This window comes from Bos mutus, chromosome 29 (genome assembly GCF_027580195.1).
Source record: "Bos mutus isolate GX-2022 chromosome 29, NWIPB_WYAK_1.1, whole genome shotgun sequence".
Lineage (NCBI taxonomy): Eukaryota > Metazoa > Chordata > Mammalia > Artiodactyla > Bovidae > Bos > Bos mutus.
In genome coordinates, this window is record NC_091645.1 from 24566131 (window position 1) to 24580189 (window position 14059).

Sequence of the window (14059 nt, forward strand, 5' to 3'; positions counted from 1 at the left end):
CTGACCCTCATTGGGCATCTGTCTCCCTGGAAACCAAGAGAACAGCTGGACAATCTTCCTCCTCCGATCAGGGCCCCAGAGGTGTGCCAGGCTGCTGTTTTGATCCTGGCAGTCACCCCTAAAGCTCTAGCCTGTCAGGTCATCCAGGTGGAAGGCAGAAAGCAGAGGTTCAAGTCCCAGCTCTGCCAACCAGGATCCTGCAACCAAGGGCAAGCTATGTCAGCTCTCTAAGCCTGGCGTTCCTTGTCTGTAAAATGCTTGCAGCAGCAGTTCACTACCTCACATGGATATAAACGTATTCATATGCACAATGTGTTCAGAATGGGACCTGGCACACAGCAAGCGCCCAATAAGTGTTAGTTATTATTGTCATGCCTCACTATCTCTGGTATCTTCCAGTAACACGGCAACCGGAGTGGCAGAGTTAGATGGAAAGAGGGCGAGGTTTTGATGCCAGGCACATCTGCGTTTGAATCTCAGCTCTCTCTGTCTGCATGTCTTTGAATGAGTGGCTTCACCTCAGTTTTCTCATCTGCAAAATGAGGCTATTAATAGTAAGCGCGTGGGTACATGAGGAGGATTCATGAGCACATAAATGGAAAATGCCTGGCACTTAGCTGGGGCCTAATAAAGGTTAGTTCCCTCCCTCTCGTCCTCCTTTACCTCCCTCCAGAGCTTGTTCTGCATTCACAGTCTTTTTTTTTCCTCTTTACTGTCACACTGAATAAATGAATATATTAAGTTAGTTCGAGCAGATACTTTATAAGAATCCAGGCTGGTACATTTCCCAGGTTTCGTCGCCATCCATCATGAAACATTAACAAGAACTCTTAAAGAAACACAGCGTATCAGAGAGACAGTGGAGCTTCTCCATGGCTCTGCGGTTCTTGTGCCAAATGTCACATGTTATTAAGGCCGAGGGCAGGAGAGGCTGAGACGTAGGGGGAGCCTTAAGTGGAGCCTGGAAAAAGCATGGTGATTGAGAAGCTGACTGTGCAGGGCTAGGGTTCAATGCTGGGCAACCTTCTGCCTTCCTTGGAGGTTTGTAAATTGAAAAAAAAATGCTTTATAGTCTCAAAAAAGGTGGAAAATACCCAAATAATCATCAACAGGGAGCTAAAGAAATTATAGTCCATGCAAAGTATAGAGTACTTTGCATCCATTAGAAGGAAAGAAGTGAATTTATATGCGCTGCCATGGAAAGCTGCCAAGTGAAAAAGCGGGGAGGAGAAAGCTATGTACGGGATGGTTCCATTTATGTGAAAAAAGCTCTGTAGTTGTATATGGACATATATGCATGTAAACGCATGAACTGTTCGCAGTGGTTACCTCCGGGCAGGGGGAAGGGCATGCAAGGGCAGGCAGGGAGGTTGAAGTCACGCTTCCACAGAAGTACCACATATACTTCTGTGTTACGGATTGTTTCACATGTGCATTACCTGGGAAGTTAAAGGAGAAAAAAGGAGGGGGAGAAAGGAGGGGGAAAACAAATATTTCTCGTCCGTACACCCAAGCTCATCCAATCAAGAATGCTCAGGGTCTGGAGGAAGCCTTGCCTTAGCACTCCATATCACCATACATTCAGAGATTTGTCCAGACATTTACACCTCAATGCCAATCAATGACATGCTTCTTTGCACATCTGCAGAAGGGTTGGGATCGGGGCTTCTCTGACCAAGCACCCTGCCAGTACTCACACTGTGGCTCAGCTGTGCCTCCTTCAGGCCAGAGGGGCCCTGGGAGGAAGCTGTCCCAAGGGTGCTGGTGGTGAGCCAAGATCCCGCCAAGCACTCCCCCTCAGAGCATCCGGGTACAGACCCTGGATGAAGGTTCCTATCAGCTGGGATCACAGAGGGCACAAATGACATTTTTTTCCCCAAAAGGCTTCATTTAATATTGTTAACATCCTAGATCCATCTTGATCAGGTCACTCCTTTCTCCAGGATACTCTCTGTTCCAACATTTCAATGCAAAGCATGGTACACAATACAAAGTCCGTATGCCTGCCCTCAGGGTCCTCCAGGGTCTGTCTTAACTAGATATCCATCCTTCTAGATGAGAATGGAAGCATAGCCTATTATGCTTTGTGACTCCTCTTGCCAGAAATGGTTTTTAGAAACAGATGCCATCTGTCAAGGCTGCCATCTGCCCTGCCTTGGCTAAGAAGGCCAAAGGGGATGACCAGCTGGTTTACCTGCCTCATTTTTACACTTGGATCAAAGATAGACTCTTTAGTGAAGCAGGGTTGGTGATAATAATTCAAGTGATAAAGCAAGCTCCCATGCATTGAGCTTCGGCCTCATAACACATGGTGCTAAGGGCTTCCCAGGTGGCTCAGTGGTAAAGAATCCACCTGCCAATACAGGAGTCACCGGTTTGATCCTTGGGTCAAGAATGAAGAATCCCTGAATAAGGGCATAGCAACACACTCCAGTATTCTTGTCTGGGAAATCCCATGGACAGAAGAGCCTGGCGGACTACCATCCATGGGGTTGCAAAAGAGCTGGACATGACTGAGCCACTAAATAACAAAAACACACAGAGCCAAGAGCTTCACATATTTTCTCTCTCATTTCTCACAGTGAAATTTCAGAGTATCATGTGCTCCCTTTACAGCTGAGGAAACTGAGGCCCAATGAGCATTAGGTGAAGGGGCTTCCTGACCTCTAGGCAGTCCTGCCTCCCCGAGGCACTCTCTTCAGCGGGAGCTCACAGACGTGCGGGCGCCTCTGCAGCCATGGCAGCCTGTTGGGGTGTGCTGTGAGTGCGTCCTCTGTGCTGCCATGGATGTGCCCCCTGCACATCACAGGCTTCACATAGCTCTGTCTCTCTGTCCCACGGGAAGTGCACTGGGGCTCTGCTCCCCGATGGGGCCAGGCAGGTTGAAAATGCTTCAGTCAAGCTCTTACTTAATCTCTGTGCTTATACAGGACCCTTGAGAAAAGACATCCTCCCTGGAGATGAGCTGTGAAGAATGCCTTCCAGGGGAAGGCTCTTCAAGCATGTCAAGAAGGTCTAACAGCAAACCTAATGGTTCTGTACAGTGGATCGGGTGGGGTGTTGTTTTCTCTCAAGGGCTCTCTTGAGTTAAGACTAAGATGATGGGGTTCAGGTTTAGCCTTGGCCATCAGAACTACATGACCCTTGCTTCTTTAGGCCTAGTTTATTGAAAGAAAAAAAAAACTTACACAGAGTGCACCCATTTAAACTGTTCAATGAGTCTTTATAAATGCGGTATTTGTGTAACCATCACCACAATCAAGACACAATGTGTTCTGGTCTTCTCCAGGGGGGACACATTCCAAAACCCTGAAACCTCACCTAGTACTGAATCCTGTGGTTACTATGTTTTTTCTTATACATACATACCCATGATAATGCTTAATTTAAAAATCAGGCACTTAAGAGATTAATACCAATATCTGATAAATAACACAACAATTATAACAACATACTGTAATAAAAGTTGGGCTTCCCAGGCAGTGCTAGTGGTGAAGAACCTGCCTGCCAATGCAGGAGACATAAGAGACATGGGTGTGATCCATGGGTCAGGAAGATTCCCCTGGAGGAGGGCATGGCAACCTACTCCAGTATTCTTGCCTGGAGAATCCCATGGACAGAGGAGCCTGGCAGGTTACAGCCATGGGGTCACAAAGAGTCAGACATGACTGAAGCGACTTAGCATGCAAAGATCCATGCACTGTAACAGAAGTCATGTAAATGAGGTCTTTCTCTCTCAAAATATCTTACTGTACCATAGTCTTCCTTTTTATTCTTGTGATGAAGGGAGATGAAATAATGTCTACATGATGAGGCAAAGCGAGGTGAATGAGGTAGCCATTGTGACATAATGTTAGCCTATGACCCTCTCACGGTGTGTCAGAAGGAAGATAATGTGCTTAGTATGATCCTGGATCCTCGAGCCATGACCATGTTGTCCGCTGGACATCAGAAACCGATTATGTCAGCGGTTGTGGATCCCAGGCAGGGCAGAGCAGGATGGCGTGAGCCTTCATCACACTACTGAGAATGGCACACAATTTAAAACTTATGATGTGTTTGTTTCTAGAATCTTCCGTTTAACATTTTCAGACTGTGCATACCTGAACCTATGGAAAGTGAAACTGTGGATAAGGTGGAGGATGACTGTACAGACCGTTCCATCACTCCAAAAGCTCCACTTCCTGCTTTCGATCACTAGAGATTAAATCTGTCTTTTTCTGGCATCTTATACAGCTGGAATCATTCTGTATGTGGTCTCTTTTGCTTGGCTTCTATCACTCAGCATGTTTTTGAGATCCATTCATGTTGGTGCATGGACCAGTAGTAGTTCATTCCTCTTAATTGGTGGAATTATCATATGAATCTAATACAGTTTTCATAGCCATTATTTGTTGAATATTTGGACTGTTTCCAGTTTGGGGCTGTTATGAATAAAGCTGCTGTGATCATAAGTAAACAAGTCTTTTGTGTAACTCCACGGTTTCATTTCTCTTGATTAAATACCTAGGCATGGAAGTTCCAGATCACGTGGGTGTGTTGGTTTCCTAGGACTGCCATACAAAGTGCACAAACTGGGTGACTCAAAACAACAAAAACTTACCATCTCTTAGTGCTGTAGGTTGGAAGTCTGAAATCAAGGTGTTGGCAGGGCCATGCTCCCTCAGAAGCCCCTAGGCAGCGATTCTTTCTTGCTTTATCCAGAGTCTAGCTCCGGTCCTTGACTTGTGCAGTCTAACTCCAATCTCTGCCTCCGTTTTCACACAGCCCTCTTCCCTCTACGTCTGTGTTTTCATGGAGGGTTCTCTTTTGCATGTCTGCGTTTAGATTTTCCCCCTCTCACAAGAGTATCAGTCATGTTGGAGTAGGGCCCACCCTAAAGACCTCATCTTCACTTGACCATATCTGCACATAAGGTCACGTGCACAGGTACCCGGGGTTAGGACTTCAACATCCCTTTCTGATGAGGATACAGTTTGACCTATAACATATGGTAAGTAGGTGTTCAGTTTCATAAGAACTGCTAAACTGTTTTCCAAAGTAGTGGCATCACTTTACATTCTCAACAACAATATAGGAAATTTCCAAGTTGCTTCAGATCCTTGCCAGCACTTGGGAGTTGTCATACTCCTGTGTTTGGACACGCTAACGGGTGTGTAGAGCTCCCTTGTTATAGTTTTATTTTGCATTTCCCTGACTGTCAGTGATGCCGAGTGTCTTTTTCTGTGTATACCTGCCATCCACACATCTTATTTGGGCAAGTGTTTGTCCAAATACTTTGTCCAGCTTTTAAGTGAATTGTTTACTTCTTAATGAGTTATAAGTGGCCTTTATAATATATTCTTTCCAGACCATGTGAAAACCTGGAGTGATAGTCTCATTTCTAAAGTCCCTTAGACCTCCTTGGTTTGATATCAAACTGAATGGTCAAACTGATGGGAATGTTTAACGCACTGACCAGACATAAATACTGAATTGTATGATGTCCTTTAACATAGCACATTTACTCTAGAGGATTTATCCTGAGGAGATATACAAGAATTTCATGACAAGAATATGCTTCCTAGCACAGTTTATATTTGAGAAAAGCTGGAATTAATCTAAATGCCCCCAAAGAGGAGGAGATATTGTAAGTCTAAGTGATAGAATACTATAGATACACTAAAACAGATGCTATAAACATGAACATGGAAAGATGCTTGAAATATAATGTTGATGAAAAAAGCCAGTAATATAATATCATGTGTAATATTACCCTTCCAAAAGTATTCACAAAAGGCATAGAAAAGTATCAGGTGGAAAGTACACCAAAGTATTAACAGTAATTGTTTCTAGGTGGTGGTGTATCAGTCGCTCATTTGTATCCGACTCTGCAGCTCCATGGACGATAGCCCGCCAGGCTCCTCTGTCCATGGAATTTTCCAGGCAAGAATATGGAGTCAGGTGTCATTTCCTCCTCCAGGGGATCTTCCCAACCCAGGGATCGAACCTGCATCTCTCATGTCTCCTGCATTGGCAGGTGGGTTAAAATTTGGTAATTTTAATTTGCTCTTGACTTATTCATAGGCTCTTGTTTCTCTACATTTGGTTAATAATTATACAAGGGTTGAATTATGGTACTTCCAGGGCATGATTTTCAAAAGACAAACATTTGATATTAGCTTTGTTATCCTGAAGGCTGGCTACAGCAGAGTAGAAAGAAAACACCCTTGTGATTTTGGGGGGACTGGTGCTACCTAACACACCTTAGCTGCATCAGCGATGGTGGGACCAAACCAACATTCAGCCAGCCAAAGAGCCACCGTGAGGGCTGGGTTACCCAGACCCAGGACCCTGACCCCCTCCTCCGGATTATCGGACCCACCCTGAAACCTGACACAGTGGAGGCCTACGTCGTGGTATGCGAGTGAATGTTTAAAAGCTGGGTCTCCAGGAGAACTAAAACCAGCCCTGATTTGGCATGTCTGCCAATTTCTGTGATGTAAATACCACCCTCAAGGCTGATTGCAAGCTACGGATGTGACATCATTGGATGTAGCATTGGGAAGAGCTGAGCACAGCAAACCATTCCACAGTATTTTAAATAGTATTTCCATGACCCTGAAACAGTAGACGTAAATAACTTTAAGAGCACAGGAAGTAGTAAAGGTATTAAGAAGTGATGAGTTTTGAGTATTTATTACCTTCATTTTTAATACAATGCATTTCATTGTCAGGTTATATAATTTAATTTTTAATAATGACTATTTTTTAACAAGGAGCTCACAAAATTGCTGAAAATTAATACCTGGCTCTTGTGCAAGGTACTAGCCAACTCCAGCATATCACTGCCAATTAGGGTGCCTGGCCTGGAGAGAGGCCCTGACTCATGCATACGCAAGGAAACTATTAAACTGAGCCTTTCAGTGTTCTCATTTTCCTATGAGTCTGCTGCTGCTGCTGCTAAGTCGCTTCAGTCGTGTCCAACTCTGTGCGACCCCAGAGACGGCAGCTACCTAATTCACAATGGTGGGGAGGAGTGACGGGAAAGCCCTAGCACTGTGTCTGGCACACAATCAGGGCTGAACGACCAAACATTCTCTAATGCCGGTACTGTCAAGAGAACAAGCCAGAGGCACCGCCCCTCCACGCACCGCCCCCCCCCCAATCTACTCAGTTCCCACCTCTTCTCTCCCTCTTCATTTCCAGGAAAGGGTGGGTCAGGAGGTCGGACTCTCTGCATCCATTCCACATCCATCAGGGACCAGTGCTCATCACCTAAGTGTGACTAGCCACAGAGACAGCAGGGTGGGTGGGGGTACAGGTTCGATAGCTGGGACAAATGGATGCACACGCTAGCACTGCCGCTTGTTTGTTGAAGAAGCTTCATAAGTCATTTAGTTTTCCTGAGCCTCAGTTTTCTCATCTGTAGAAGGGGGCCAAGCAGCCTGTCCCACAGTCATAATGACGGTGGGGGTTGGTGCTGGTGCGGCTGGTGGTGGAAGCAGACCCCCATCCTCGCAGATGCTGGTTTTGTACCGCAGCTAGGTTTATGAATTTCTGGGCTTGGGGGTAGAGGGGGACAGGGAGAGTTTTACCCCTAGGTCTGACCAGAGGCCTGTTCTGCACTCTGCCATGGCAACATCAGCAATGCCAGCCTCTCCATGCCTACTGGGAGCCCGTCAGCCTATGAGATCCGCAACAGTGGGCAAACACACGCAGGTGCAAGCCCGTGTGTGCTCAGCCTTGTCCGCATGAGGACTGTGGTTTTCTGTGTGCTGAGGCCTGCTCTCCAAGGGAAATGTACCTGGCCATTCCTGACCGCAGACCCAAGGATGGCAAGCTAGAGCAGCTCAAGCCAGACACCCAGAGGGAAACTGCCATCTCTTACCTGACCTTTGCTTGGTGCAGGAAGGCCTGGCATTTCACAGCACACCTGCCTCCTGCCTACAGCAGACTCTTGAGGAATTCTGGAGCCTAACTGTTGACTGCCAGGGGCAGTGTCCTCTTGCAGTGCTTGAAGGGATGTGGGCTGTAGGGTAAGTCAAACCTGTGCTCAAGGCCTGGTTCTGCCATGTTCAAGCTGTGTGATTTTGTGCAAGTTACTTAACCTCTCTGGGCCACATCAACCATACCTGTAAATTCGGGAAATACTGACCTCAAAGTGTTGGTGATAGGATTAAGGTTTTATATTTAAAGCATTTAGCATAGTAGCTGGAGCATAACTACTATTTGAAAATTGTCTGATTCTTTCTAAATAAGCATCTCTTGGCACCTGTCTCTGGCTAGCACCACCAATCCTAACATGCACTCCGAGAAATCCCACCCTGGGCAAGCTCCCCAGGCCCTACACCCTAACTCTACTGAGCCCACCCTCCCTTATGCCCCTTGACCTCCAGCAGTTTGTGGCACGTGGCACATAAAGCCACGGGACTTCAGCTCAGATATGGTAATAAATCCACTTCACTGCCTGCCACCAGCAGCTGCCCAACACTTGTCTGCACAAAAGACAAAAAGCAGGAGGAAGCAGGCTTGCCAGCCTCCTCTGCCCCATTTCAAACAATCCTGATGTGTCAATTAGAATATTTATATTAAAAGAAACAGCTCCAACCCCATACGTCCATTTTTTTTTTTCCCTAGCTGGCTTCCCTCTGCAGCCCCTCGAGGTCGGCAATGAAAGACAATTGGAACGCAAACCACGTTCACGTAAAGTCACACTCAGAGATGCTGGCTGTGCGTTTTCTGACATTTGCTCGGGAGGCCATTAGCATTTCTGCTGATGGGGCTGAAGCCCCCAGCCCTGGCCTCTCGCTCAACCCCACTTGCAAAGCCGGGGGATAATCTGCAAGGTGGGCATGGCTCCAGAGAAAAACTCCGCGTCAGGCGCTGTCATCGATCCCGGATGACACTGCTGCCTCTGGCAGTCCGTTCGACTTGAAAGGCCATCACAGCCATGTCAGGAGCTGCCCTGGTTCTCTGCTTCAGCCATGGGCTAGTTTGGGACTTGGTCTGAATTTCTACCGTGTCATTTACCAGCTGGGTAACTTTGGATGAGTCCCATAACCTCTCTGGGCTTCAGTTCTCTCCACCATAGAATACCAGTCACCTTTTCACCCGATCAAAGAGATGTGGTGATAATGAAATGAGACATGTCTTTGAATTACAGTCAGTGCCTGGCACATAGTGAAGGCTCAGTACATCTTAGCTTCCTTTTCTTTTCATCCCTCCCAGTCCGTTGACATCTCTTGTCTAACTCTACCTTTCTTGGTTCCCAGACTAGAGATGGTCAGCATCTGGCATTCTCATCACCCCAATCTGCACCTTCCAGTGCCTTGGCAGATGTGACTACGAATCTATCCCTACTACGGCAGGCAGAATTACACCCTCAAAGACGTCCACATCCTCAGCTCTGAAACCTGTGAATGCGTGATGTGCTGTGGCTAAAGAGACTTTGCAGATGTGATTATTAAGGATCCTGAGCTGGGGAGATGATGCCGGATGATCTGGGTGGGCCCGATGGAATTACGCACGTCCTTGTGAGTGTAAGACAGAGACAGGGGAGTCAGGCTCAGAGAGCTGCAGTGTGAGGAAGACCTGACCAGCAACTGCCGACTTTGAAGATGAAGGAAGGGGCCACACACCAAGGAATATGGCTGCTGCCAGAATCTGAAAAGAGCAAGGCAATGAATGCTCTTCTAGAGCCTCTAGAAGGAATACAGCCCTCCGGACACCTGGATTTTACCACAGGGAGGCCTGTGATGGGCTTCTGACCTCCAGAATTGTAAGAGGATAAACGCGCACCATTTTAAGCCACCAAATTTTTATAATTTGTTACATCAGCAATAGGAAACTGATACACTCATCATCTTTCCCCCAGAAGAATCCACTTGGCCTGAGAATTCTTTTCAATATAGCGCTCCAGGCAGCCACCACTGAGAAATACCAGATGCGACCTTCCGTCAGGGCCCCCCTGGGCCACACAGAATGCCAAAAACCGTTCATCACCCAGGGCTCTGATTACAGCCCGTCCTGACCTGATGGCCCATCTGTCCTGATATGGGACCCTCCCAGGTCCCAGCTCTGCTACTGATTTCCCCTTTTCTGGAAACCCAACAAGCTGAGGTCCACACCCCAGCCAGCTCTGGGCTTAATGGCCCTAGAAAACAGACTTCTCCTTCCCGAAGCTTTCTTCTCCCAGCTCTGGCAAGGGTCTGGCTTCCGCAGCTGTCCTGTGACCCACGGCTGGCGGATCCTCTGAGCAAAGGAACCCACATGAAGGGCTGGATCAGAAAGGATGAGAGACCACAGTCTGCCTCCCAGTTCTCACTTCCCCCAGCCTCAGTACAAAGGCCCTCACCACGAGGGGTTTAGGAGATGCATACATTCATATCCACCAGCCTGTGGCCACCAGAGGAACAAAGGCTTCTTGTAACAACACCCAGCACCAAGGACTGCTTCCTATGGGGGAACAAACGGTTCCAAATAGAGATGCTTTTCCTCCACTTCTGATTGTGGAGGAGCTGTAGACAAGGACAGGCTCCCAGGGGATGGCGCCGAAGGGGAGGACATCATGACTCACTGTTCAAAGTGTCCTGACATCACACACCTCTAGGCAGCACCCACTTCTGGAGTCCACCCTATGCAAATGTAACCACACAGGCAGCCTTCTGCCTGTGAACATGCCAACCCCTCCAGGACAGCCTGACCCACAGACCGCTGTGTGCACATGTGTGTGTCAGCCCATGGACACATGTGTGCACACACGTGTACCCAAGCATCAGGATGCTCACCTCTGTGATGGGAAAGCACACAGGCGGGCATCACAGTGCACAGACCCAGGGGACGGCTTACCAACCCAAGACATGTAGACACATACACGTTTAACTACATGGAGGCCGTTAAATAAGCTACATGGTGGCTCAGATGGTAAAGAACCTGCCCACAGTGTGGGAGAGCCAGGTTCGATCCCTGGATTGGGAAGATCCCCTGGATAAGGGAATGGAAACCCACTCCAGTATTCTTGCCTGGAAAGTTCAGTGGACAGAGGAGCCTGGCAGGCTACAGTCATGGGGTCGCAAAGAGTTGGACACAACTGAGAGACTAACACTAAATACCAACTTCATGGTAAACACGTACCCAGACCTAACACATGTACTGAGAAGCCCTGCCATCTCCATCTTGGGGCAAACATACAATTAATAATTGCATCTCCGATCAATACCTCAAAACTGCAGTAATTTCCTGCCCTGCCCTGACCCCCACACATACCACCACCCACACCAGGGGGACAGCCGTGCAGAACACGACCTGGCAGACAATCTCCAAATGCCTTAGTGAAAACAAGGAAAGCCAAGTAAACAGAAGCAAAGGCCTTTGATGTTTTTGTTTCTGCCACAGGACTGCCACCTGACTCAGGAGCCGACTGCTGCAAGCTGCCCACTCTTGCAGCAGGCGGCCACTGTGAACCCAGGGCTGGAGCATGCTGAGAGCATGGTGATCATTTCCCAGGGGCCTTGGGTGCTCACATTTACAGGAGTATGTCTCTCTCTCGCTCTCACACACACATCCCCCTGACTGTTTGCAGCTGCCTTTTCTTTTTAAATCTGTCCTATAATACACTTTGCAATCCAGCCCCCCTCCTGCTTGGCTGGGCTAGACTATTTCGGGAATTGGCACAGATGCTGAGAGCAAAGATATTATTCTGAGATGCTCAACAGAGATCAAAGCTGCTTAATCAAAGCCGTCGACTCCGAGCACAGCGCCTTAGAGCATCCAGAGCCCAGGTGGAGAGGAAGAAGTCAAAGCAGATAATTGAGGAGACAGCGAGAACCCAGCGGTGGAACTCCAGGTCTGACAAGAATGGAGGTATCGGGATCAGGGAGGGCCTCCCGAGGTCATTCAAGTCCCAAATTGGTCTCACTTTTCACCTCCAGATGGAAGTCACTCAAGGCAGCCCCAGAAAGGTGAAAATCAGCCTGCTTAAAAAGCACTCCAGGGAGGAAGAGTTCTTAACACTCTATCGAACAATTCTCATACTTAGGAGAGGGCTTTCTGGTGCAGGTCTGATGAAACACTCCAGAGCTTACTCAGACTGTGGCCACCTCCCTAGAGTGTTACAAGGAGGGGCTGAACCATGCAGGGAAGGGGCAGAGGGGCAAGTCTGGAGGGACCAGCCCCTCATGGGAATGTGGAGATGAAGGAGACCCAGTGGAATTCCTCATAGCATGCATCCTTCACCTAAAGTGAGACCTTTACCTAAAGTTAACTCGAGAGGACACTTCCCCCGACACCCGATCCACCCCCCAACAAACATAAAGTGGTTACTGATTCAGTCATTTTTTTAGCCAAGTTTTGTTAGTACCTGCAATTCACCAAGCACTGTTCCAGTTGGGAATACATGTCACAAAACCAGGTTTCTCCCCCCAGGGGGCTTGCGTTTGAGATGGACATGGGAAGAAGGGATGAGACAGATACATCAGGAAAAGAGAGACAGGAAATAAAAATTAGACTTCAGATTGTTGTAATTGCTAGGAAAGAAATAGACAAAGAGCTGTGAAAGAGAAGTGAGCAGAGGCGGTGAGGATGGAAGGCTATATTTATGGCTATATTTATTTAAGGTGAACACAGAAGCCCCTGTGAAGTGCCATTTGAGCCCAAACCTGGAGGATGAGTAGGAAGCAGACAAGGGAAGAGCAGAGAAACCCGTGTTTTAGACATAGTCAGAAGGTGAGAGCCTGCTGCAGTCGTGGGAGGCTAATAAGCCTGCAGCCTGGTAAGCAAAAGGGGGAGCAGGACAAGGTGAGATGGACCGGTGGTGTTAGGCCAGCTCAGGAAGGGTCTTGTGGGTCACGGTGAGGAGTTAGCCCTTCTTCCAAGAGTCTTAACTCACTGACTGCTGTGTAAGACGGGTTAAAAGGGGACAAGAGTAGATGTGGAGAAACCTGCTAAGTGGCTGCTAGAGCTCCTAGAGTGTTTTGGGCAGAAGATGACTGGGGAAGTGGTGGTGGAGTTGGAGAGTAATAGATGGATTGGAAATTGGATTGTAGGTAGAAGAGATGGCCCTGCTGATAACTTGAACGTAGATGGTAAGGAGCCTGGAGAATGCTGTCATCTGTCAATATGATAAAGTTGAATTACCTGGAGTCAAACATCCCAGTGTTGGGCTGCTGCTGCTGCTAAGTCACATCAGTTGTGTCCGACTCTGTGCGACCCCAAAGACGGCAGCCCACCAGGCTCCCGTCCCTGGGATTCTCCAGCAAGAATACTGGAGTGGGTTGCCATTTCCTTCTCCAGTGCATGAAAGTGAAGTCACTCAGTCGTGTCCGACTCTTCACGACCCCATGGACTGTAGCCTACCAGGCTCCTCCATCCATGGGATTTCCCAGGCAAGAGTACTGGAGTGGGTTGCCATTGCCTTCTCCCCCAGGGTTGCGAGAGACCTTCAGAATCATTTCTCATCTGGAGTTTGCATTAGCTCCCTGCCCCCACCGGGAGGTCATCAGCCCCTGCTTCCAGATGATGGTATCAACTAGCACAGGATCCAGCCTGCCCATGGCCTGAGAGATAGCAACAATCCCTGGAGAGCTCTCCTTTGGGTGGTGCTAAACACTGCCTCTCCAAAGCACTCAACTCTGGCCCTGGCTATGTTCCTCCCTTAGGGTCATGAGGCAATGGCAAGCCCCTCTCCATAGGGGGTGGATTTAGAGAATTGTGGGCAGTGCTAAAGGTGTCCTGGGCCATCTTTTTTTCCAGGCCCCAAATCCCTAGTGTCTACAGTTTCTCAGGGCCACCTGGTGTGACATCATTGCCACAGTGTCCCTTCATAAGGTCAGCACCTGGGTGTGGGTCCTGGACTGTAACACATCCAGGTTCAGAGAATCCCCAAAGGACCAGATGTCAAGATGCTATCTTTCTTGAGGCCTACGTTTGTAGTCCTTAGCTTACAACCCAGCCACCTGGCCCAGAGAACTGGATTAGCCAAACTCTGTCCCTTCAGTCTTACCTTTTCCCTTGCAGAATGATTTTTCTATTCTAAAATGTTCTCTAGGCCTAGGGAATGGGTGACTCTATCCAGAGCTGT